This window comes from Pinus tabuliformis, chromosome 5_2 (genome assembly GCF_031772625.1).
Source record: "Pinus tabuliformis cultivar Carrire ecotype Pingquan chromosome 5_2, CPIR1, whole genome shotgun sequence".
Taxonomy (NCBI): domain Eukaryota; kingdom Viridiplantae; phylum Streptophyta; class Pinopsida; order Pinales; family Pinaceae; genus Pinus; species Pinus tabuliformis.
In genome coordinates, this window is record NC_142306.1 from 627895698 (window position 1) to 627923031 (window position 27334).

General features: G+C 36.5%; 1 pseudogene; it reads right to left on the reverse strand.

Moving 5' to 3' along the window:
• Positions 1 to 5776: 5776 nt before the first annotated feature.
• LOC149160606 (plastid division protein PDV2-like) lies at positions 5777 to 25882 on the reverse strand (annotated as a pseudogene).
• Positions 25883 to 27334: the final 1452 nt, after the last annotated feature.

Here is a 27334-nt window from a genome sequence, read left to right on the forward strand (position 1 = left end):
GAGGTTCGGTGGGAATTCTTGAACTAAACGCAATTGCAGCTGACCCAAGGGTTGCAGAAGCAGTCTCTAAGAAATAAGCAATATTAGAAGCCACAATTGAAGTCTGGAGTTGATTCAAAATATAATCATCAATGGATTTATTGGTCCTTTCAGTTTCAAGATTTCTAACAAACTCAGGATTTAAGGCAGTAGAAGCAACAACACTTTCAGATTTGGTTTCAAAGAAAGACAACTCAAACTGCTCATCAAACTCAAGATCCTCAAGATACTCAAAACCAACAGGACACGATTGAGCTTTGAACACAGGAATGATAGAACTTCCTTGGTGAACGATTCTTGGAATAAGATTGGGATTTTCGTAGACAGGAGGGGGATTAGGATCCGAATTTGCTCTGGTATGTCTTCTGGAAGCCAGTGTGTTATTATTTCCAAGAAATCAAATGGACATTAACAACTTGTTCGGCCTATCAAATCCTAAACTTATCATCCAAAAGCTTAGAATTCTCAGATGTACTAGGGTGATTTGCAGGTTAGACACTCCGTTTATAAGACTAGACCGGAGATTGATTGAAGTAGAATTTAACTACTTGTGCTAATGCAAAGCAAAAGCATTTCAAAGGCTACCTGGCTAATCTTCAGGCTCTGTCTGTAGTTTATAAAATGAAGAATACCAACAAACAAATAATTTATTCCCCAGTATGGTCGCCACTATGTTAGTGCCTAGATTTACCTCAGGCTAAAAAGGTAGGATCCAAGGCCAACATCAAACCACGCTCAGCCTGGTAGCTAGCCCTACCAGGTTAGGAGAGGGCTCTCTCTAGGTCAATCTCAGCAAATAATGATCTATGGGGCTCAAGAAGACTGAAATATCTTCAGATTTTAGGCTAGGTATATGTGCAAAAGAGTTGATTTGATAAAATGGAGTTTTGTTGGCTCAAAGGGAAAGGCACATTTTGGGGGTGTGGGGATTGAGGCTCAGTTCTACAGAGATCTCGATGGGGCAAGGTAGGCAATCGTTTTGGCACTTAAAGTTGAGTGGGATGAAAGGAATAGACAGGTGAGGTGTCGAAGAGGGCAAGAGCAATCATGAATCCTCCCCAAACAGTTGAAAACATCAAATAACTAAAGAAAACTTCAAGTAGAGCACTGCACTTGCAATGAATTCTACTTACACTCTTGTTTGTTTAGTTCAGAAGAAATAAGATAGATAATGGCATGCAATCACATTAAAAAAATCACAATTACAAAGAGAAGCACTGTACCAAGACAAATTGCCACATGAATCCCAAAGAGTGCTGCAAATCCTGGTCTCAATTCCTTAGCCAGAATGAAAATATGAGTGTTAAATGAAGCTCAATGCTTTCTCAAGAGTCCAACCATGATAATGACTGAAAAATAACATAATATAGACAAAAATAGCTCATCCTTGCCTCTAGGGGTCGAGCTCACAAGTTTAGGAGCTGATCCAACTGATTCTAAACTGAGAACTAGAAACTAGGCAACATAATAGCATGCCTCTAAAAACAAGGGAACTGATTCATTCAGTTTCAAACAACCTCTAAACTGATGAATCTACCTCTACAAGTGAAAATATAACATATTTACATCATAATCCATCAATGTTCATCAAATTACATCATAAATTTTCCATTAGGAAAGTGAAAAAGTCAAACTAGGCGAAGTTGGGCGAAAAATAGAGCAAAACTTGGTCAAACTGGCAATTTTTCCTCTATGCGCCGCCCCTGATTCTCTATGCATAGCGCCTGTTTGGACCCACTTTTGGAGGCCTTCCCGATGTCCAAATGAGCTCCAGGTGTGCTTGCTGGAAAGGTCTGCCTATCTACTTTCCAACCCAAGTGGAATTTTTCAATTTGGCCTCCATTTGGCCCCCCAAAAGTCCATTCTCCGAACACTGCTTCCTGTGTGTCAAAATAGGAGCAGTGAGGTCATTTTTTGAGTGTTTTTGACCTTTTTGAGGGCTCAAAACCAGCCCAAATTTCTTGGCCATAGGTAGGCAAGTGTAATTCTGCATGACACATCCAAAAATGCTGAGTTTTTGAGATTTGGAGGCCTCTAGCAAAAGCGAGCGCCATGTGGCACAACGCATAGGGCAGAAAAACCTGTTTTTTGTGCCAAAAATTTGCAAAATGCAAAAATTTCTCCAAATTTCTTGAAATTTGGGCTGAGTCTTCTCTATCAAGCGTTGTGATGGGCCAAGGAAGTCTTAGCCAAGATCTGAAGTCCTTCATCCTCTTTTTTCCTCCCTGATGCTCTCTTCAACTTTGCTTTCAAATTCCTGATTCTCGCTTGGCACACCAAGTTCCGGGACAAGTAATGATATGACACGTTTCTAAGCATATTCTTCTCATTTATTGCCTTCTCCAGCTTCCTCTCCAAGTGGATATTGACTCTTTCGAGCCATGACTCCCTATTGGCATTGATCTCTTACTCCAATGAAGTGAATTCCACCCTCCTCCTTTGGGCAGCTTGGCGATTCTCCCGAATGTTTTGCAATTCCATAACCACCTGCTGATCCTCAAGCTGCTTATTCCTCTGTTCCAAGTACTGTATAGTCCATTGGGCTCTATCCAAGTTGGTAGACAAGGCATCAATGTCCGCCTGCTGCTCCTTTATGATCTCTCTAAGATTTGTGCTCGTGTCGGTATCATCACCCTCAATGAGGATGAAATATGTCTTCCGCTCACCTGATGGTCCTTCCTCCTGTAGTGGCCTCTTGCCTCGGTCCTGAACCTGTTGTGCTGATGATGGAAGTGAAGCCCCTTCCACCCCAGGTGGAGATAACACTCGCTTTGCTGCTGCAAACAACCGTCTAGTGCCCCTGTGATAGGAGATGAACACCGGCACACTAGCGGTCTCATGGCCGTCATGCTGATAAGAAGGTCCACCTGTCTCATGCCCAGCCTCTGAAGGTCCCTGTGAAGCTCTGAAAAACTCACGAGAGATGAAATCATCCCAAGTGATTCCCTGTAAACCAAGTTGATGAACGACCACAATTTTGATAAGAGAAAAATGATAAATACTGTTGAACTGCTGCTGAGGGGTCTTGTGCTGCACAAGAGTGGTCATCTTCTCTATGTTTCGACATATGAAATAAGGAATGTTCATCATGCGTACCCGAGTAAAATGCATCAGCAGCCTGATGTGATAAGCATACAAGCAGGAGAACCAACCCTCACAGGTGAAATACTTCATGATGAGTTTCATTAAAGGAGCATATTCTTCCTTGAGGTACCAAAAAGGAAACACTCTCTTGAGCTGTCTCAAAAAACCGGGTTTGATGTATGGTTCATAATGCTGACGGTCAATTTTTTGTCTCTTGTTCCATGGTTCTCCAATGTTTGGTATGCCGGTTGCTAATGAAATGGATTCTGGTGTTAATGTGAAAGTGACACCAGCAAGAGTGGCTTGATCACCATGTAAATGCAACACAAATAAGCGGGCCAACTCATGATGAAACTGAATATTAGCAACCTTCTCGCAAAATTCATAACATGACTGATGCTGGAAACAAAAGATAGCAAGGGGGCAGGCCTGTAACTCAGTAAGAGTGGTTGGTTCCTCTCTGATATGTCTGCCACCTCTATGAGGTCTCCTGGGTGCATGTCCCTCCGTGGGTGAGTCACTTTGGGTCTCTTCTTCATAATCATATGAAGGATCAGATGCCATAGCTGCTGGTAGACAAATTGCCTTGGAGAAATAGGTGTTGATATGTCAAACTGTGTTGGACTATTTTTGGTGATGTGCTTGATCTTTGCCACCCAGGGAAAACAATGAAATGAGGGACTATAAGGGGAGGGAAAAATAGTGGGAATTTAGGGACTGTTGGGATAGATTTAGTTAGGGAAATATGGGATGTTTTGGGAGTTTTTGTATAGGGTTAGCATTTGGGATTTTACAATTAGGATTTTGGGAAAGGGAACTTGGGATAGGGGATTAGTGAATCTAGGGTGTAGGGGAACTTAGGGAACAATGAAATCAAGGGAAAAATGGGATAAGGAATTGATGGAGGGATGATAGACTTGGTAGCAAAATGGTTATTCAAACCCTAGGCAGCAAGTTTCTTAGAATGTCAAACGGTAGGGTTTGATTTTGTTTTTAAAACAATTACCATTCTTCAACCACCATGATATAAGCACAAACTTGGATAAAAACAATGATGGAGGCTCTACCTACTTGTCACAAGGCAAATCCATGCGATTTTTGGCGATTTCTCTATTCACTTTGGCTTAGGGTTTCTCTGTTTACTTTTTAGCCTCCCATTTCCTACAAAGGATCTCTATTTATCATGATGGAAATTCTTTGGCTTCTTGATCTCAAGTGCGATTCCTAGACCAAACTTGCAAACTCAACCTCATTCCTCACTTAGGTTGCGTCTTTCATAGTTTGTTATATGCCTCTAATACTTTCAACATGTTGTGATTGTAAGTAAAATTGGGGGTTACATCCCCTCCATTTTAATCTCATGTCCTCCTTTCTTCAAATTCTCTGTATGACACATCTTCTCTTGGTAAAAATCCATCCTCTTAGAAAAAATCTCTTGGTGGTGCATATAGGTAAACTCTCTTCCTCTATATCTCGATATTTCTAGGGCTTATGGTTCGATTAGCTTCTCTCCTCATTCATCCACTCATATCTTTAGCCCCTTCATGTCACCATCTTGGCCAAAAAGTGTAGTAGGAAGGCTTCAAGGAACATTAATTTAGTCACATAACATGGACTACTCCAAGTTAAGGAAGACAAAAGAAGCTTTGGAATGTCATGAAGCTAGACTGGCCTACTTGACACCTAGTGGGAAGATATTTCTATAAAACTTGAAGGATTGGTAGCCAACCTTCATCTTCAGTGACTCAAAATCATGACAAATGAAGTTGTCATGAGTTTCTTCATCGAGCTTAGATATGGAGAATGAAGTTCACCATTTCACACAATCCATCAATCAATCCAAAGTTCATCTTTGTCATCGTGAATATGTCTTCTTAATACTCTGTTCACTCCTCCAATGGAGAAATTGTCCGAACAAGACAATGAGTAATAGTAGTAGAAGCATACCAAGATACTTTATCATTAGGTGGATGCCTCTACTGCTAACTCAACAGAGCACGAGACTCCTCATAACTAACTCTTCCTCCTTTTGAATTTTGAATGTACTTTCACGTTTGTACTCTCTTAGAACCTTTTGTAGAATTAACATCTCAGAAATTTTCAAATTTTAATATATTGTATCCAATCCTTACCAATACTATGAGGACACTTCTTAAGATCCAACTACATTGTTCTAAAATGCATTTAAAACAACAACAACAACAAAAAAAACCTTAATAGTGTACTTCCTAAATTTTCCTAATTTCAATTCTAAATATATATTTTTTTACTTTGTTTTCAAATTGGTAGAAGCCTACTTTTGTAGTTTTCCTAAAGTATCTTTTTAAAATATAAAATTTTCCCAATTTGGAATATATATATATATGAAAAAAAGAGATTATGATAAGGCCAATCAAATAATTTTAAAAAATGAAAGAGATTTTCTCAAAAGGTTTTAAATAAGTTTGGGTTAATTAACTTTAAACATCATTGTCGACGATTGACGATTGTTCATTAGCTCAGTCCATGAAAACAAGGATTTAATAATTGAAGTATTTCAGATCGATCTCTGAAGATTCAAGTCGTACAAGATGAACATGTTAACAGTTATATTCAGTTGTAGACATAGAAGAATCTCTCTTACCAAGTATAATCATGTACCCTTACCAAGTTATCACTGTTCTAATAGGTTAAGGTTCTGACCAGTTGAAACCACGACAGTGACAACACAGGTGACTACAAGAGCATTTTTTGCTGCCAAAGAAACAGCATGACCTACTGGCTTTTGAAGCCTTTGTATGTTGTGGCATGAAAATTTGAAAAAAAATCCCTTGCACTCTGTCTGGTCATTTTCTATGTATACATCAGGAACTAATCCCTTGCATGTTTGAGAGTTTTCCAAACCAGAATCCATTCCATCTTCAGTCTCTGTTCTCCATCCCATCAACTTCATGCAATCATTCCTCAACAAAAGGTTGGGATCTTCACATTTTTTGGCGTGTTCCTTATCTGACATAGCAAATGAAAGGCATTCCGGTAAGAGAATGGGGTGAGATGGTTGATGCGAGTTATCATTTTCAACAAATTCCTGCCCTGCAAATGCAAGTGCCTCCCGCACAACGTCCCGTTCTCTTACCTGATGCCGCTCAACCGCTCAAAGAAAATTCTCTTACATTCCTCAAGATCAGACAAAGCTGCCTCCCTATCAGCTTGTTGCTGCAGCATCAAAATCTACAAAGAAACAATATATATTATTTGCATAATCAAACAATCCACATGAGCTGTTAATTCATAAATTGATATGTGAGCACTCCTTAATCTTAGAGTATCTGACTTATTTGTAAGTCCTTTTCAATGCTTTCATCTTATATACATACACCGAATATTGAATTTGTAACAACTGAATATTGAATTTGAATTTCTGAATTTAGGCTTTTTGTGGTCCATAACTTGTACGTTAAGAAGTTTTTCAGCAAAAATCATATAAGAGAATTTTTTTGTCTACTTTTAAAATCATCAATTGTGATTTATCTTGTCTGGTTCATCTTTAACAGAAAATAAACCACACTTAATAGGTCAAAAGGATCCCAAAAAAAATTCCTTTATGTGATTTTTAATGAAAGATTTCTTAACATTCAATTTGAATCTTATTTGTGACCCACTTTATATCTGCACCCTCACATTTTCACTCATTCATGAATCTGCTTATTATAAATAGTTTGGAAAAGGTTCCATTGGGGTTTCAAATGGATCTGCAATCTGGCTCAGCTTCCAAAAAGTCACAAAGATTTTCCTACAACACATGGCTTGGAACATTGGCTAGGGCCACAACATTCTCATTGGCACCTATCACATTCTGGGTGCTGACAATATGGATATGATCAGAGCAGCTTTTAAATACTCTAAATAGAAGAGGCATATGCTTCTGGTGTCTAAGCAATTTCACTATGGAGGGGTCTATAGTCTGAAAGAACACACAGGAATTGGGTCTATCTGGGCATTGGGACCTTGGGATTGCATTGTTGCTGAGATGAAACAACTCGGGATGTGGTGGCAACCATGATAAGTTAATCTGGTCAGGGAAGATGAAGAATGATAACATTAAAGTTGCAGATATATACCTCTCTCTCTGCTCAGAGGATGCACAACGGAGTGAGAAACATGTTTTATTTGCCTTTTGAAAACTAATATCCCAAACAAAATCATTCTCTTTACTTGGTTGGTTTTCCATAATAAAAATCTTACTTGGGAAAACTTGCAAAAGCCACAATGGCAAGGACATGGCATCTGTTCTATCTACCTATCTGCAAAGAGGAATCAGAAAATAACAATCATATTTTCCTTACATATCAACATACAATTCAGGTATGGAAAATACTTTCTTCATATATTGGTTTTCCATATATTCAACATGCAAGCATTCTAGATTGTTTAAGGTGGTGGAGCTCTCAAAACTCTGTCTAGAGAATCATTCCACCTATTCTCTTTTGGGAAATTTGGAAGTGAAGAAACAACCCCATCTTTGAGAATTGCACTGGAAATTTCTATAAGATCATTGAAAATGTTTTAATGAGCCACACACTGCATACATCAAATGAAATTTTCTCCAAAACACCATGTCAAAAGAGGACTAAACTCAAGATGGAATACCCTATGGGTTTTTTTTATGGTGCTGCTCAAAGGCATACATGTGGTTGCTGGTTTTTGCTTGCCATCTCAGAGGCATTCAAAACATTTTGGCATGGAGGTAGGGGCACTAGCATAAAGGCTGAAGCAATGGCCTTATGGGGCCTCTTATGGTTTACTAATTTCCTTGATATCCCTTTCATTCATATCCATGGGGATTCAAAAATTATAATTGATCAATTAATGGGCAAGGAAAACATCACAAACCCATTATTACATGGCTGGCTAAGAAGAATTGAACTACTATGGAATCAACACAGCGACTCCACTATCAGCCATCTTGGCAGGGAACAAAATATGGATACAGATGAACTATGGAAGAGGGGCTTAAATGGCAATACTAGAAAAATGCACTTAGAGATAGTCATAGACATAGGAGACTTCCCATTACCTGGCTACTTTCTTCATCCCCTCGTCTTTTTTGTATAATTTTTTGTAACTCTACTTGTCTTATAACTGTTTTGCTTTCAATCATCTGGAGGGATGGACATGTTGTTATTTCACACTGTGCAGTGGGCTAGAAGAAGTAGAAGCAGTTGACATGCTGAATGCTTTCTATTTTCTTTTTGGTTCTGAACTGCATACAACCTTATCATGCAAGTTTATAATTCTGGATTTGTATGTGGTCGACCGACTGTTATTTCTCCATTTATGTTTTGTATTTGGCAGCATGGGAGGGAATGTTGAAATGGCATCTCCAAATAGATCTTTTATGATGTGGAACAATTGAATGGCATTGTAATCTCCTAATTCTGAGCTATTAATATAAATCATGCTTTTTTAGTACTGGGAAAAAAATAGTTTGGATGGTTCAGACACAGATGCATGTTACACAGGGAAAGATGCATGATGCAAACCTTTTGTAGGAAAAACTCATAAATTTAGTGGACATAAGCTAACAAGAGCGAATTCAACTGTTTGAACAAAGGTAACTTCAGTTACAACTCTCCCAAATTTCCTGAATATTTCTGAATCTGCAACGACATTATGTTAAGGTGCAGTAAAACAGGATTTAGAAACCAGGCAATCTGAGGTTGATGTGCTCCCTAACTTGTTTTAGCACATATTTCATCGATCTATGTTATGGTATAATACTACAACTGACCGAGAGGCGAAACCACCTCTTAAACAGTTATATGGGTCCAACACGAAAACCCAATCTCATCATTGTTGTTATTCCGATTACTTGCTTAATGTATTATGTGTTGAAAAAATTGAACGGGCTGAGGATTCAACCAGATTATTCTCGGAGCCAATGGGCTGCTTTACATCCGAGCCACATGCCTTCCTTAATGAGGGAGAAGTTGACAGAGTGGACTGATATCACAAAATCCCCAGTGAAACCAGATCACGGGAAAGGAAAAAACAACAAGAAACATATCCCTGTAAAACACAATCTATTAAATCATCGTTCCAAACCCCTCGTGTCCCATATGTTAAAATCTTGGAGAAACTTATATCGCTGGAATTTAACAAATTAGCAAGAAAATCAGCAGTCCATGGAACTTCCCAATCCTCTGCGATACATGGAACCATTGCCCATAAGTAAGATTTAAAAATCAACAAAGCACCACGCTCGGTGTAAATGAGTCCATACTCCCTCAACTTAACTTGATTGTGAATTTTGGAATACAATTCTAAGGACAGGAGTTAGGTCAGACCTGGAGTTAGGTCAAAATGTGTGCCTGGATTAGCACTTGTTCCAGGTCAAAATGTGTGCCTGGATTAGCACTTGTTCCTTTCTGGTTTCAGGGTGTCATGGGTTATCAACTCAGGTCCTTTCATTGTAAATGCATGGAGTTATTTGAAGGGTGGCAAATGTACGAAATTATCTGGGGGTGGTGGGGAGGAATCCCCACCTTACTGCTTATGGTCCACTTCGCTCTTTCCTTTGGTAAAACTGACAGTAGTTTATGTTTTGGTGGCGAGACCTTATCTTTTCAATTCATTACCATAAATTTTAGGACCACTAATTAGGTCAATGTTTTTTTTGTTTTTTTTGCACAATACAGCAGGTAGGGAGGTCTTCAAATTGGTGGTTGTTTTATCAACCAGGGCACTCCAAGGAACCATTTCACATGTATCTCATTTAACTATCATGTTTTCGTTTGTGGTTTATGTTATATAGGCAATTTTTCTATATGGTTTTAGTGATAACATTTTACCTTTCAGTTTAGTAATACAATTCAAGTATATGATGTTTTATACTTCTTGTATCTATCAATTTTGGTCTCATTATGTGTTGGGAAATTGGTGTGTCACAAATTTCAGGGCTAACTCTTTTAGTTACGCTGCATTACAAAGTTTAGGTGTCGAGTCTATGGTCTATCTTACTCTAAAGTGGGTTATTCACCTTAGAGCATCTTTTGTGGGGTTTTCAGGGGTGTATTTTTGTCGGGTTTATTAAATACTTATTATTCTTGGGTTCCAATTGTGGAGCCTAGGAGAGGACCTATTTGTGTAGTGGTCAACCATTCAGAGAGCTTAATGTTTGTTTTTCTCCTTATCTTATTGGTCATTATTCCACCCAAATTTGTGTGGATTAATCATTTCTCTTATTAACTATGTCTTTTCCACAAAGAATGGATAGTGGTAGACAAGGGGAGAGTAGTTCTACCCTCATAGTCTAAGGTTGTTTTGGTTGAGATTCAATTTTAAATTATTTTGATGGAGTCCGTCCAGAGAGAAATTTTGCACCTTAAATCAAAAGAATTTGGTGACGGTCTATACTTTTTAGACTTTGAAGTGGGAAGAGTTGACCTTAAATTGATTCTAGGGAAATTTAGAAAACGAAGACCACAGTTTCTTGTAGTGCACCAACAAATGAATACTCTCTTCTGTATGGTTCTGAGAGATATGCAAGTACAAAATTATAAGTTTTTTGCACGACAATATGATATTTAATAACTTCTTTGGAATGTATGCTTCGGCGTGGACGATATACTCTCACAATTTAGGAGGGTCGAAAAATATATGGTCTCTGACTCTTATCGTGAGGAACTCATTGATGCCTCAGTAGTCATCAATGCTCCACCTGCTAAAACCTCTCCACGTGTTAATTTATCTCCTCTTTCCTCATTAGATTGATACGGGATTTGATGTTTCATCTTTTCTAGTACCTCCTTTGACATTATCACTAGGTTCTCTTGGTGTCTTCTCTAAGAATATGAAGGACAATACCACTATTTTCCACATCTGGCATGAAATTTGGTCTTTGTTTTTTTGCAAAGGGGTGGGAAAGGTTGGTTTTTAGTCTTCCATGCAAGTTTTTAATTGTTTTTTTCTGATGGTGCATGGTTTTGTTCTGGTATGCTTCAAAAGCACTTTCTTGTTTATTTTGGTTTGAATTTTTTCTGGCAATATTCTTATGGCTTATGGATATATTATGATTTCAATCTCTTGGTTTTATGGTTTTGTTCTCTGGTAATATAGCACCTAAGTTTTCAGTTTGTTATAGATAAAAATGGTGCTTAGTTTATTTACTTTGTTGGAGGTTTACACTCCTAGGTCATTCTTTTTGGGATGCCAACAACTATATTCTATCAATGTAAAACATGTTTTTATTAATAGAAATCATTTGCATCTACTTACAAAAAAAATGTAACATGAATCACATGTTCTTAACCATTAAGTCACTCATGCTCACTCATGTTGTACACACACAACCCAATTGAAATTAAAACATTTCTTATAGTTAAAACATTTTAATATTATGGTTTTCAATGTCAAGGAGATATGTAATTCCTTCTATCCTCAACATGGAGTTGACATGTCACATTTAAAAAGATATTAATAACACAAAAAAAAAATCTACATCCACTAAAATATTTCAATATAAACTTTATTCATTTAATGTGATGGTTGGTATAGGGTGTTATCTCCAACCATAGTGGGACAAAGGTACATTCCTTCACCTACAATCATAGAATATTTCAGAATAAACTTTATTCATTTAATGTGATGGTAGGTGAAGGGTGTTATCTCCAACCATAGAGGGACAAAGGTACATTCCTTCACCTACAATCATAGATTATTGTCCAATAACATGCCTACTTCAAAATTTATACTTATAAATACCATCAAAACCTTCCAACTGACTCTAATAAAGACTTGACTCTAATCATCATATCCATGCTCTTCAACTATGAATCACAAGATTGTCTCCTAGACTTTTTCTTAGAGCACATCAAACAAATGAAAATAATCTATGACATTGGTATCCTTCTTTCATGTCCTTATGCATTAAAATAACTAGGATAGCCTTTCCAATCAAGCAACGAATAAAAACACATAGGTCTTAGTAATAAATCTCAATGAATATCGAAAACCAATCCTATAACCTTGCAAATTCTCTTACATGGTACATGATTATAGACTTACATATGGTGCACCAAGTCGACTATAATTACAAGAATAACAAGAGCAAGTCAACAAGACCTTTCCACTACCATCGTATGTCCTCGTCTCTCACCATTCCCGCATATGAGTCATTCTCCTCTACATGACTCGATGCATTCAAGGATAATTTCATGGTTATTAGTTTTGATATATGCTAATATTTCTCCTCTAGTTGCATTGATTATCACCCTAGTGCATTTTGGTTTAGGGTTTCTGTGTTTGCTCTTTGTTTTCCCATTTTATGCAAAATATCTCTATTTATTATGATGGAAATTTTTTGGCTTCTTGATCTTAGGTGGGATTTCCTAGACCCAACTTGCAAACTCAACCTTATTCTTCATTTAAGTTGCATCTTCTTACTTTTCAATGTTTATTATATGTTTTTCATATTTTCAACATGTTTTGTTTGTAATTAAAATTGGGGGTTACATCCCCTCTATTTTAATCTCGGGTCTTCCTTTCTTCAGATTCCTTGTATGACACATCTTCTCTTGGGAAATATGCATCCTCTTAGAAAAAATCCCTTGGGTGGTGCATATAGCTAAACTCTTCTCTTCTCTCTCTCCATATATTTAGGGCTTATGGTTCTATTAGCTTCACTTCTCATTCATCAACTCATATCTATAACCTCTTTAGGTCACCATCTTTGCCAAAACTTGTAGTAGCAAGGGTTCAAGGAGCATTAATCTAGTCACATAACATGGACTACTCCAAATTAAGGAAGACAAAACAAGCTTTGGAAAGTCATGAAGCTAGACTAACCTACTTGACACCCATTGGGAAGATATTTCTATAAAATTTGAGGGATTGGTAGCCAACCTTCATCTTCAACAACTCGAAATCAGGACAAATGAAATTATCACGAATTTCTTCATCTTAGTTATGGAAAAAGAAATTCAACACTTCATACAATCCATCGATCAATCCAATATCCATCTCCAATGGCATCAAGATGTTTTCCTAATAGCCTGTTCACTCCTCAAATTGAGGAATTAGCCAAAACAAAAAGCAATGAGCAATAGCAGTAGAAGCATACCAAGATACTTTATAATTTGGTGCATGTCTTGACTGCTAAATCAACATCGCATGACACTCCTGATGACTAACTCTTCCTCGTTTTGAATTTTGCATGTACTTTCACGTTGTACTCTCTTAAAACCTTCCGTAGAGTTAAAATCTCTGGAATTTTAATAAATTGTATCCAATCATTTCTGATACTATCATGACACTTGTTAAGATCCGATTACATTGTTCTAAAATGAGTAAAAATACCCTAATATTGGACTTCTACGGTAACCCCAATGCAACACTCTTATAATTCCTAAATTTCCCTCGTTTCAGTTATAAATATATATTTTTTAACTTTGTTCTCAAATGCGCAGAACCCTGCTTTCGTAGTTTTCCTAAAGGTATCCATTTTATAATATAATATTTCCTCAATTTGGCATATATATATATATATAGAAAATAAGACATTACTATAAGGCCAATCAAATAATGTTAAAAAAGGAAAGAGAGTTTATCAAAAGGGTTTAAAGAAATTTGGGTTAGTTAACGTTAAACATCACTGTTGACGATTGACTATTGTTCTTTAGCTCAGTCCATGAAAACAAGGTAATAATTGAAGTATTTCAGATCGATCCGTGAAGATTCAAGTCCTACAAGATGAACATGTTAACAGTTATATTCAGTTGTAGACATAGAAGAATCTCTCCTATTTTCTCAATTCTTGGAAAGCATAATTACGCCTTCGCCATCGCACCTCATGATAAGACAACCCGTGTCCATTGGTAATGTCCCATATACAGTCCTGTTTACTCGAAATTCTGACATATTTGTAAACATAGGAGGAATCTGTCACTGGCACTGGTCATTGAGAGTTTATTGCGAAGATAAATCGTAGGAATACAGTCTGCAACTTGAGCTTACTCTATCAATGAACATCCTTTAACAAGTGAGGAAGGATGAATTCAGGTAAAACCACAAATACACTCCTTCCGTTTTAAAGGCATTGAATTACAACCGCCCTTTAAATGAGGGATTTTAGTTTTTAGTTTTTCTTTCTTCACAAAGAATGAAGGAAGAGTCAAGATAATCACTACAAAATTAAAGAAAAGTTAAGATAATCCGTATAAAAGCCGTTCCTAATGAAACATCATGTCACTATGAGATTTGAAACTATGAGGAAGTTCTTATTAAACCTTCTCAAGCTGTTACAATATAATGGATTTCATCAAAGCATAATTGGTAGCGAATCATCTAATACCAGAAGAACATTACATATCTCTGGAAGACAAAGGAGGACATCGTAAACCTTTCATCTTTTAAAGAAAGAAATAAATTTTATTTATTCGACATGACATCTTTATTATTGTTGTTATTATTATCAGCAAACAATCATGTAACATTACCAGGTTTTCACTGCAAACTATCATGTAACATTACCAGGTTTTTTGAGGTCATGACCAACTGATTGGGAGGAAAGAACCCTGGCTGAAGGAGCAGAATGCACTTTACGAATACCTTTTCTGCTTAGCTTGTTCTTTACCGCAGTAGTCGAAACCATGACGGTGATAACACTGGTGACTACAAGAGCAGTTTTTGCTGCCAAAGAAACAGCATGACCTATTGGCTTTTGAAGCCTTTGTTGGAATATTAATTCCAACTGCAGGCACCGTGGACACAGCGTGGATAGCAACTCAGCCAGCACGTACAACCCCGAAACCGCTCAGCGAAACCAGCAAACCGCCTGATGCATTTCGGACCGCTTTTGCGGTGAGAGCAGTTTCCGTACACACGAGCCCGATCCAATTAATTTCAGCCACGCGTCCTCAGCCAATTTTGCTTCCATACAGGTTTATCGGATGCTATCGTTCAGCAGCAAATGGTCTTCCGATATCCTTGTCCACCGTCCGATTTGCTTCGTCGTTCTCCGTCGTCCATCAACCAAAGTAGCATACGAGCGAGCATTAATAACCTTGCGTGGAGTGAATTAAAGTTGGGTTGACCGCAGTTGTGTTAAAGTTGGGTTGACCGTAGTTGTGTCAGGGTAATTTAATGACTTCACACGGGTTGGTAAATGGTTGATGAGGTTTTTAATTTTAATGTTTTTTATATATAGCGGAAATATGGGCAGTTTTTGTGCGTTGACCATTTTGTTTTTCACATGTGAATTACAATGAAATGAATGCATATGTTGTGTGTTAAAAAAACAGGGGGCAGCGTAGGTTTAAAAATTGTATGTCGTAAAATGCACTGCAGTGTATTGTGTTAAAAAAAGGGGAACGAGAACAAAGACTGGAAAATGATGCAGGCAGCATAAAGCACACCAGTGTGTAGTGTGAAGCAAGGAGGGCAATACGCAGACCATGGAATTTTAAACCATAGTAGAGTGTGGTTGAATATAAATGGAGAGAACCCGGCAGCGAATAAAAATAGTATTTTGCACAGCAATGCATAAAAGGAAAACAGGGGAGCGCATATGGTTGTGTGAATTTTTTTTAACCAGCGTGAAGCAGGGAAGATATTACACAGCAGTGCATAAGAGAAGATGCATGGGAGTTTAGTTTTGTGAATGCACAGCAGTGCAACATAAAAATAACCAGGTTGAAATGTAAGTTTTTTTTATAGTCCAAACGAAGTGGAGCACATAATATTTTTGAGGAAGCATATGTAAAAAAAAATTACAGCAGTACATGTAAAATTTTTATTACACCAGTAAATGTAAAGGGGTTTTACAGCAGTAAAAGAAAAAGAGAATTTTACCCAGCAGTGTAAATTCTCAGGACGAGACAGAGTAAATATTTTGTTGGTTGAATGCATTTTTGGTAAATCCCTCTGAGTGAAAGAGGATGAATGTTGTATCAGGCATTATGTTTTGAATGAATACAAATCATTTTGTGGAAGTGTAATACTCTGTTCTCAGACATTTTTTTTAGCTTCCCTGTGCAAAAAGATCATGTGGCACAAAAAAGCAGAGCATTGTCTCTATGTGTGTTCAGTTTGTTTGTTTTTGGGATTTTACCAGAAAAATCCCCAACAGTGGTATCAGAGCTGGTCTAGGCTCTTTGATGGTGACAGAGCTTGTTCAGGCTCTTTGAAGTGTCAAAGAAGCTGAAGGAAAGACTCTTGTTGCAGCAGTAAAGGCTTCTCCAGCAGTGTGAAGTCTCAGGCAAAAGGATTCAGGTATTTCTCAGATTAATTTTCTGTGTTGCTGTTGAAGAAACAATGAGTCATTTTAAAAACACAGTCAGGTATTTTAAACATAGTTAAGAATGGCGAGGTCAAGGAAGAAAGCCTCCAATCCTCCTAAGGTTGTGTCTCCCTCTTCTACTAAAATAGAAGACAATCTATTTGAAAGCATTCTATTTGAGGCTTCAAGGTTTAATGGAAATTTTGATATGTGGGAAATAAAAATGAGGACTGTCTTACAGTCTCAAGGGATTGAAATTTGGGAATCAGTGATTGATGATAGCAAGATGGATAGAGAATCCAAGGAGTGTAATGCACAAGCAGCAAAAATAATCTTGGATGGACTGCCTGATTCTGTAAAGAAGAATCTAGGAAAATATTCATCAGCAAAGGATATATGGGACAGACTTCATGACCTTCATGCAAAGGGAGCACTGACCATGACCATCAGTGAAGAAGAAAATTATGAACCCATCATAGAAGCTGAATGTGAGAAGGTTGACCTCATCAAACTTCAAGTAAAAGAAAGGGATGAAGAGCTTGCCAAGCTTAAGAAGGAACTTGATCAAAGCAAAAGGAAGCATCATGAAGAGGTCATATCCATGACAAATCAATTGAATAAAGCAAAGAAGCAGGAAGATATCTTGTCAAATCAACTTGAACAAAGGCACATGAGAGTGAACAAACTTGTAGAAGAGATTGGACAGTACAAGGTAGAGGTCTCCTCCCTTAAGTCTGAATTACAAGAAGCTAGGAAGCAGGCACAAGAAGCTGAAAAGAGAATGGAGAGCAGTCAAGAAGAAATCTCCAAAATGAAGATAGATATTATCTCCCTTAAAATAGTAGCAGCTGAAGCTACTCATAACAAAGAAGAAACGGAGGAACAACTTGCAAAGAAAAATAATGAGTGTGAAAGATTGGAAGAAGAGATTGTCCTCCTCAGGAAAAAGGTTGAAGGGATGAACAAAATCATGAAGAGCTCTCAAGCCTTGGATGACATGCTCAGCTATCACAGATCTCCATCTGATAAATCAGGACTTGGGTATGTAGGTGAACCCTAAAACAAGAATGAAAATGCTTTAAGCAAAGGAGATGTGAAGAAGGCAGAAAGAAATTGTGATGCTCCTAGTTCCAGCAAACACGAGGAGAAAGATCAAGGCTACAATAGAAGAAATCCTACTCCAAGCAGAAAACCAACTCCAAGAAGAAATGTAGTTGATGTCAAATAGGTAAGAGGCAATGGTTATCATCAAAGGATCTCAAGGCAGCAAGGCTTCAGAAGTACATCAAGGAAACCTCCATCTCCCAGGTACCAAAGTTCATTTTTTGGTTATTGTTATTCTTGTTCAAACTTTGGTCATATGACAAAAGACTGTAGAGCATTTTTTAGAGATAGATGTTATGGTCTCCAACAACCTCCAAGAAACAATTTTATAGGAAGAAATCATGAAATCTTATTCATGAACAATGTAGAATGTTTCAAGTGTCATAACATTGGGCATATGGCACGTGATTGTAACTTAACATGGGCTCTTACACAAGCTAGACCCATGCAAAAGAAGAAAGTTACACAAGTATGGAGAAGGAAGGAAATACAGTCTGAAAGTCCCTTGAGCTCTCAAGCTGATCTAAGTTTCTTTTGAGAAAACTTTGCTGAAAGAAAACAATGCATACATTAAGGGGGAGCTTGTAATTCTTGATCATTATCGTTGAAGCTATTGGTGAATGGGTTCTTATGAAATCCTTGCTGAATTATATTCTTATAAGGGAGAGATATGAAATTAAATCTGCCATAAGAACAGAGAAGAAAAAAAAGTCTGCAGGGCATGGAGACTGCGTGGAGGATGTATTGCAGTGCAGCAGAGTGCAAATGAAATCTTTTTGTTAATCCCTCTGAAATGTAATACGCAGTGGTGTTGAAAAATGTAATGTTTTTGCTTTGTTTTTTATCACATATGCAATGCAATATGCACAGAAGTGCGGAAAAGAAAAAGGGGCAGCATTGAAATGTGAAGTGCAGAAGCGCGATAAGAAAAATGAGAAACGGTAGAACGCACAGCAGTGTGGGAGTGAAGACGAAGATGAATTCGATGTGAATCATATGCATTGTATATGCATTGTAATGCAAAGCAAGGAGACCCGCACAGCAGTGCGAAGGCAGAACATAGAACAGGGGCAGCATGGAAACTTTTGTTTGTGGAGCACATGCATTGAAATGCATAGCAATGGAATGTAGTTTTTCTTTTTATGTAATGTGAGAGAATATACTCACAGCAGAGTGAGTGTAATACACAGCAGATAGAAATGTTTTGTATTGGCAATGAAAACGCAAAGCAGTGAGAAGAAAATGAAGGAGGAGCATGTAATGTAGAAAACGGAAGCACGCATCAGTGCAATCATGAAATTTTTCACACAGCAGTGAAAAGGGTAATGTAAGTCTTGTTTTTGTTGTTGGAGAACATGTAGTAAAAACACACAGCAATGTGAATATGAAAAAAGCAGCAGCATGAAGATTTTTTTGTTGAAAAAAATGAAATGTAATGGGCAGCAGCACATGTAAAAGAAATTTTTCTTTACAGCAGTAAATGTAAGTGCAATGAGTGTGTTGTTCATTGAACTGAAATGCAATATATGCAACAGCAGTGAATGTAAGAAATATTTACACACAACAGTGTAAATTTGTACGCTGGGACAGAGTAATTGTTCTAGAAGAGACAGAATATTTTGTTTTTGAAAAATGCACAGCAGTGCAGACACAGCAATGCTTCAGCAATGTTAATTTTGAAGACAGAGAGCAGAGTAGACGCAGCAGCGTAGAGGAGCGCAGAAAAGGAAAAATGCACAGCAGTGCAGATATGGATTGTAATGTAAGTTTTGTGGTTGTCTATTGAGAGAGAAGGTAGAAGCGCAACAACGCATATGAATGCAGTTTTTGTTGTTTGCATCTGAAATGCAAGTGAGACACATCAACAGTGCGATTGTAATCAATGAAGGGTAGCAGGCAGCAACGTGAAGTTTTGGTTGTTGTTCATTGTGAAAACAACAGGAAGGGAATGCGCAGTAGCGCAAGTGAAATGTAATGCAAAGAAAACACAACAGCGTGAAATCTTTGCAGTTGTTTTGTTGAGAAAACAAAAGGCAATACGCTGCAGCGCGTATGTGCTAAATGAATGTAAGAGACAGATTGAAGTGCCTCTGAAGAAGGCATGCCGGTGAATCCCTCTGTCAAGAGGAAGATGCTTTTCAGCATATACTGGTGAATCCCTCTGTCAAGAGGAAGGTGCTCTTCAGCACAGTCTCAGGTGAATCCCTCTGTCAAGAGGAAGGTGCTCTTCAGCACAGTCTCAGGTGAATCCCTCTATGTGAGGAAGATATTCTTCTAACAGCAGTTGGTGAATCCCTCTATGTGAGGAAGTGTTTGGGTATGATTGAATGCCCAGCAGTTGAAATTAAAGGGGAGTGTTGGAATATTAATTCCAACTGCAGGCACCGTGGACGCAGCGTGGACAGCAACTCAGCCAGCACGTACAACCCCGAAACCGCTCAGCAAAATCAGCAAACTGCCTAACGCATTTCGGACCGCTTTTGCGGTGAGAGCAGTTTCCGTACACACGAGCCCGATCCAATTAATTTCAGCCACGCGTCCTCAGCCAATTTTGCTTCCGTACAGGTTTATCGGACGCTATCGTTCAGCAGCAAATGGTCTTCTGATATCCTTGTCCACCCTCCGATTTGCTTCGTCGTTCTCCGTCGTCCATCAACCAAAGTAGTATACGAGCCAGCATTAATAACCTTGCGTGGAGTGAATTAAAGTTGGGTTGACCGTAGTTGTGTCAGGGTAATTTAATGACTTCACAGGGGTTGGTAAATGGTTGATGAGGTTTTTAATTTTAATGTTTTTTATATATAGCGGAAGTATGGGCAGTTTTTGTGCGTTGACCATTTTGTTTTTCACATGTGAATTACAATGAAATGAACACACATGTTGTGTGTTAAAAAAACAGGGGGCAGTGTAGGTTTAAAAATTGTATCACTGCAGTGTATTGTGTTAAAAAAAGGGGAATGAGAACAAAGACTGAAAAACGATGCAGGCAGCATAAAGCACTGCGAGATGGAGGTTTCCTGGGAGATGGAGGTTTGCACTGCTATCATTCACAAAACTATCTGATTCTAAAATATTTTCAAAATCTACTATCTAATTTTGAAATTTTAAATAAAAATGACCATCTATATTAAAAAATTCCACAACATAATCATTACAATGACTACTATGCATTTGGAGCTGCATATGGTCACCAGATAAATTTAACCAGACTGATCACCGTGCAGCTTTTCCAGCCTGTTTATGCAACATGGTATGGTCATAGAAGCACCCTATCTCTTCTGTGAACTTTATAATAACTATTTATGTCACTGGAAATGGCACTGGAAAGAGAATCTAAATGTACTCTACAAACAAATATGAATGAATTTGGATTAAATGATATTTATAATTATATTATATTTAAATTGTCAAAGATTTTTTAAATATCTATAGCTTTTTACTTATTTTTATAATGGTTAATAAATGTAGATTAAACTGAATCCATACTAATGTAAAGAGTATTTAAGAAAATATTAATAAGTATTTTGTAGTGGTTAGAAGAGATCAGGAAGTGAGTAAACATCAAGATCATATTTGAAAAAAAATAAATATTTTTGATCCATGCTACAAAAAATTGGAAATTAGATTTTCAGGATATATGATATATATCATGTAGTAATATGATAATGTAAATAGAAAGCTTAACTGTAAATTTTGGAATATTTTAGAAACTTGATAAATTTAACTAAGATGACATTAGAAATGGGATTTGAAACAAAAGGGAGCCTAGAAACAACAAAGAGTTTGAGGTAAGTAGTACCCACCATGCGTCCAAATACTGCATGGGCTCATTGTGATATGACTGATGGCAAAATAATATGCAAATATTGCCAAAAATCTATTGAAGGAATCTATTGAAGGAGGGGGTATTAACAAATGCTTTTGGGTCATAAACTAGATCTCCTACCTTCGGTAGGTTGGGTGTTGTTCAAGCAACATTTGGCTGGGATAGGAAACCATGTAAATCCATGTGGAGCACCAAATGAGGTTCAAGTCACTGAACCAACAAACAAGTTTGTGACTCAAGTAGTTGCAAAGTTTGGGAGTAGAGACTCAACCAACTAAGTTTGATCATGATGAGAAGTTTCAACTTTAGAGTGATAATGTTGATGATTAATATCATATATGTAGACTTGTAGTAGCTCAATGGCCACATATCTTGTAGGCTTTGTTGTCTATAAGAAATTGAGGTTAAATCTTGATTTGTTGCAGTTAAAATGGTTTTTTAACTGCATATTTGGATTCAGCACCCTGAAAAACCCCGGGACTCTTTGATTGTGCAGAAACTAGCTATCAAACTTGACATTCCAATAAATTGTTGCCCAGAAAACCCACGGGAAAGTCTTCCAAAAAGTCGCATTATAGACAACTTCTTTGTTTTTGGACTCTAGAGGTTATTTAGAGCCAGATGATTATATATGTTGTTGCTAATACATATTGCACTTGTGTCATTTTGATATATTCATCTTTACATGGTATGTATATGAGAACACTTTTCATATTTTGTGTTTATTGGTTTGGAATTATGGTTTTATACCTTAAAAATATTTTTTTCCATTAAATAATTATTTATCATTAAAATCTAACTAGTAAGATTTGAAACCTGGTTTATTAAGTGGACAGGTCTAGTCACTGGTTCCTATTTTTAAAACTATATATATATATATATATATATATATTTTCAAATTATCTAAAATGTTAAAGAGTTTTTTTTTAGTAGTTAATAAACATAGATTAAACTGAATCCATACCAATGTAAGGAGCATTCAAGAAAATAATAATAAAGATTTTGTAGTCTTGGGAAGAGAGTAGCAGTGGGAAGAGAGTTGGAAGAGATCAAGAGGTGAGTAAACATCAAGATCATATTTGAAAAAAAAAAAAAATTATAATTTTTATCGGGTTACAATAAACTGGAAATTGGATCTTCAAGATGGATATATATACAATGTAGTAGTATGCTCATGTAATGTATAATGTATTATATACTATAGAGATGAAAAATTAACTATAAATTCTAGAATATTTTAAAAATTCCATATACCTAACTAGATCATTAAAATTAGACTAGGAACAAGAAGGGATAGCAAAATGGGAAATAGTTCTCCTACTTGCCGGAAGCAGATTCAACCTAAAGAGTAATCTGATATACTAACGCTTATTGTGCATCTCATTCTGCTATCCCTCCTCTATCTGCTAACTTCACTAGCATCTCTCTCAAATTTCCTGAATATCTATGATTCTGCAACGAAATTATGCTAAGGTGCAGTAAAACCGGATTTAGAAACCAGGCCATAAGAGGTTGCTGTGCTCCCTAACTTGTTTTAGCACATATTTCATCGATCTATGTTATGGTATGATACAACAACTGACAGAGAGGGGAAACCACTCTTAAACATTGATATGGGTCCAACACGAAAACCCAATCTCATCATGTTGTTATTCCGACCACCTCTTAAACATTGATATGGGTCCAACACGAAAACCCAATCTCATCATTGTTGTTATTCCGATTAACGGGAAACGAAAAATTAACAAGAAACTTGTCCCTGTAAAACACAATCTATTAAATCACCGTTCCGAACTCCTCGTGTCCCACATGTTAAAATCGTAAAGAAACTTATGTCCCCGGAATTTAACAAATTAGCAAGAAAACCTGTAGAGTCCATGGAACTTCCCAATCCGCTGCGATACATGGATCCATTGCCCATAAGTAAGATTTAAAAATCAACAAAGCACCACGCACGGTGTACATGACTCCATACTCCCTCAACTTAACTTGATTGTGAATTTTGGAATACAATTCTAAGGACAGGAGTTAGTTCAGACCTGCCCCTTATTTATCTGATTCTAAAATATTTGCTGTCTGATTCAAAAATTCTAGATAAAATAAACCATCCCTCCTCTATCGTATTCTAAAATATTTTCAAAATCTACTATCTAATTTTGAAATTTTAAATATAAATAACCATCTATATTAAAAAATTCTACAACATAACCATTAACCAAATAAATTTAACCAGACTGATCACCTTGAGTGCAGCTTTTCCAGCTTGACTATGCAACATGGTATGGTCATAGAACCACAACTCTTTAATAACTGTTTAGGGCACTGGAAATAGAATCTAAATGTACTTTACAAATAAATATGAATGAATTTGGATTAAATGATATTTATGATTAGATTATATATATTTAAATTATTTAAGATTTTTTTAAATAATTAGAGAGTATTTTTGTTAATAATTAATAAATGTAGATTAAATTGAATTTATATCCATGTAACTAGTATTCAACAAAATAATAATAAATATTTTGTAATAGTGGGAAGAGATTAAAAAGTGAGTAAACATCAAGATCATATTAAAAAAAAAAAACTATATTTCTGATCCATGTTACAAGAAACTGGAAATTGGATTTTCAGGATATATCATATATATGATGTAGTAATATGATAATGTACTATGGAGATAAAAAGATTAACTGTAAATTTTGGAATATTTTAGAAATTTGATAAACTTAGCTAGATGACATTAGGAATGAGATTGGGGACCTTAAGGGAGCCTCAAGGAGAGGGAAATGGGAAATGGTTCCCCTACTTACTGAGTAGTGGAGCAACATAGAGATTGAGCTAAGTAGTAGCCACCATGCTTCCAAAAGCCAAGCATACTGCATCAGCTCATTGTGATAGTATTGATGGAAAATAATGTGCAGATATTGCCAAAAATCTATTGAAGGAGGGGGTATTAACAAGTTCAAGCAACCCTTGGCTAGGATAGGAAACCAAGTAAAGCCATGTGGAACACCAAATGAAGTAATAGAGCATATTAGGGCAGAATAACTTCACAAGTTTGACACTAAATCATTGAACCAGCACAGAAGTAGTTGCAAAGTTTGGGAGTCCACCCTCAACCAACTATGTTTCATCATGATGAGAAATTTCAACTTTCAAGTGATAATGTTGATCACTAATATCATATATGTAGATTTGTAGTAGAAGAGTGGCCTCATAGCTTGTAGGCTTTGGCTTTGTTTTTGGACTCTAGAGGCCATTTAGAACCCATTGATTATATATTTTGCTGCTGATATATATTGGACTTGGTACCATTTTGATATATTCACCTTTACATGGTTTATATATGAGAAAACTTTGCATATTTTGTGTCTATTTCTTTGGAATCATGATTTCAAATCTTAAAAATAGTTTTTTCATTAAAAATTAATTATTTCATGTGTTTTTAATGTTCAATCTCTATTTGAATGGTTCCCTTTGAAACCAGTTTAGTAGGTAGACTAGACTGTCATGGGTTCTGGTTTTTAAAACTATATATATATATATATATATTCAAATTATGAAAGATTTTTTAAATATTCAGAGGGTTTTTTTTAATAGTTAATAAATGTAGATTAAAGTGAATCCATACCTATGTAAGAAGCATTCAAGAAATTAATAATAAACATTTTGTAGTAGTGGGAAGAAATCAGGGCATGAATAAACATCAAGATCATATTTGAAGAAAAAAAGCTATATTTCTGATCCATGTTACCAGAAATTGGAAATTGGATTTTCAGGATATATCATATATATCATGTAGTAATATGCTAATGTAATGTATAATGAATTATGAAGATAAGTCCTAAGGATATGGTCCAACAGATAGGTGAGAGGTTTGGTTTCCACATATTTTTGTTCCAATACTGGCAGGACTATGTATCTCTCAATTGCTGTAGACATGATTTTTACAGTTGAAAAAAAATATATACTATGGAGATAAAAAGACTATAGAAATAAAAAAATTAACTAATTTCTACATTTCAAAAAAATAAGCTATGGACATACAGATAGAAAAATTAACTATAAATTTTGGAATATTTTAAAATTTTGATAAACCTAACCTAGATAAAAATAAAATTAGGATTGGGAACCAGAGAGAGCCCTAAATAGGAAATGGTTCTCCTACATAAAATTAGGATTAAGATTGGTAACTAGAGGTAGAGCGAAATGGGAAATGGTTCTCCTACTTACTCAAGCAGATTCAACAGGAAAAGTAATTTGGTATAACGCCTATTGTGCGTCTCATTCATAATTATTTCACATTTTTATATCCAAACCTGCAAGCAATCGAGTTGATCTTCAATAACCTCCAAAGCATCTCGAAGAGAAGAGAGGCTCCCCGCTTCCACTTCAGAATGCAAGAACTTACCTCCATTCACACATCCTATTTTATCACCATCCACAGAAGGTGCTATGTTTTCGCCGTTGATTTCAGTGTCATACTGTAACACCCTCTCTATGGCGTCCTCAATTTTCGCATGCAGTTCTGATGCCTGGCCCAACACAACTGTTATCTCATCCATCTCCATTGATATTATGATAAGATTATTGATATCCAAGTGAAATTCAGCGACTGTGGCCTTCAGTTATATAACTGATTCAAAGCTTATGAATACTGAGCAACTGACCGAGTACAATATGGAATCGAAAGCTTCGGCACCTGGTAAAACTAAGCAAAAAAATGAAGAGAAAACCTTATATTTAAGGTCAGCTAGGTTGCTAGCTTAACAGTAGAAAAGGAGGGGGGTGAACGAATTTCAAACAACAGCGTGGCTCAGTACCAACCATACACTTACATAGATTCCTTAACAGTCAGCTCGGTTGCACAGTAGAAAAGGAGGAGGGTGAACGAATTTCAAACAATAGCGTGTCTCAGTACAAGGAATTGAGGCAAAGCACATGCCACGAAGACCTTATAAACGCAAAGGAAGGTGAGATGTAAGAGACATCAAGTGGAGAGGGCTCCTTGAGTTGGAGTTCCCATATGAAATCGGCTCGATACGTCCTTTATTGTTGGACTTCGCAGAGGCTACTATCCCAACAACGCTTCAGAATTCGTCGTCCCTTGCGTTTTGCTCGGCTGATTAGACAAGTCTAGAAGACTTTGCGAGGGTTACTGTGCATTCTTTTGTACCGTAGCAACGATAATGTATTCTCTAGATTTGGCTGGAAACGTCAAGAAGGATAGCCCTTCTCTCGATGTGACTGGAAATGTCAAGAAGGTTCTCAGATTGATTAATTATTATCAACGTTGTCTTCTCGATTTGACTACGAAAATTGACTATCATGTCTAACATCCATTGTTTTGGGAAGAGTGTTGTTCTCACACCACCGTTCTATAAAGAAATTTGGTTAATGGAATTTTAAAAGATTTCTATGAAATTTTAAATATGTAGAGATCGTAAAATCCAAATCAAGCGAGAATTTTGCGCATTTATGGTGTATCATGATACTTGAAATGTGTGGAAATGGAGTGAGATGTCACGATTTTGAAATGGAGTGAATAAAATTGTAAAAATATTAATATTAAATATAATATATATAATATTTTTTATAATTATATTTTTGTTTGTCAAGTTGTGTGTGATTTTTTAGATTTGATTTCTGGTTTGAGGAGCTTTTATTTAGGGGCATTTAATCTGTCAAAGTGGTCACACAATTTTAGCATGTCTCCTCAGGAGCATAAGCACAACCACCCCTCTTGAAATTTGATGTGTGGTTGCATTGTTAAAGAGGCCCATCCTCATCAACTCCTTGTGTTAGTCTTATATTATATAAACATTCTTAGAATTTTAAATAATTTATTTGTTATAGTTAAATTAAAAGTTTTCTTTTAATATTTGAATGTTTAATGTTTATAGCAAAAATTACTACATGATTAGCGAGTTCTATAGGGAGGATTGCTGCAATAACTTACTAACAATTCTAGATACTTTTAAAAACATACCATTTATTAATTATGCTATTAAATTATTGCTCTT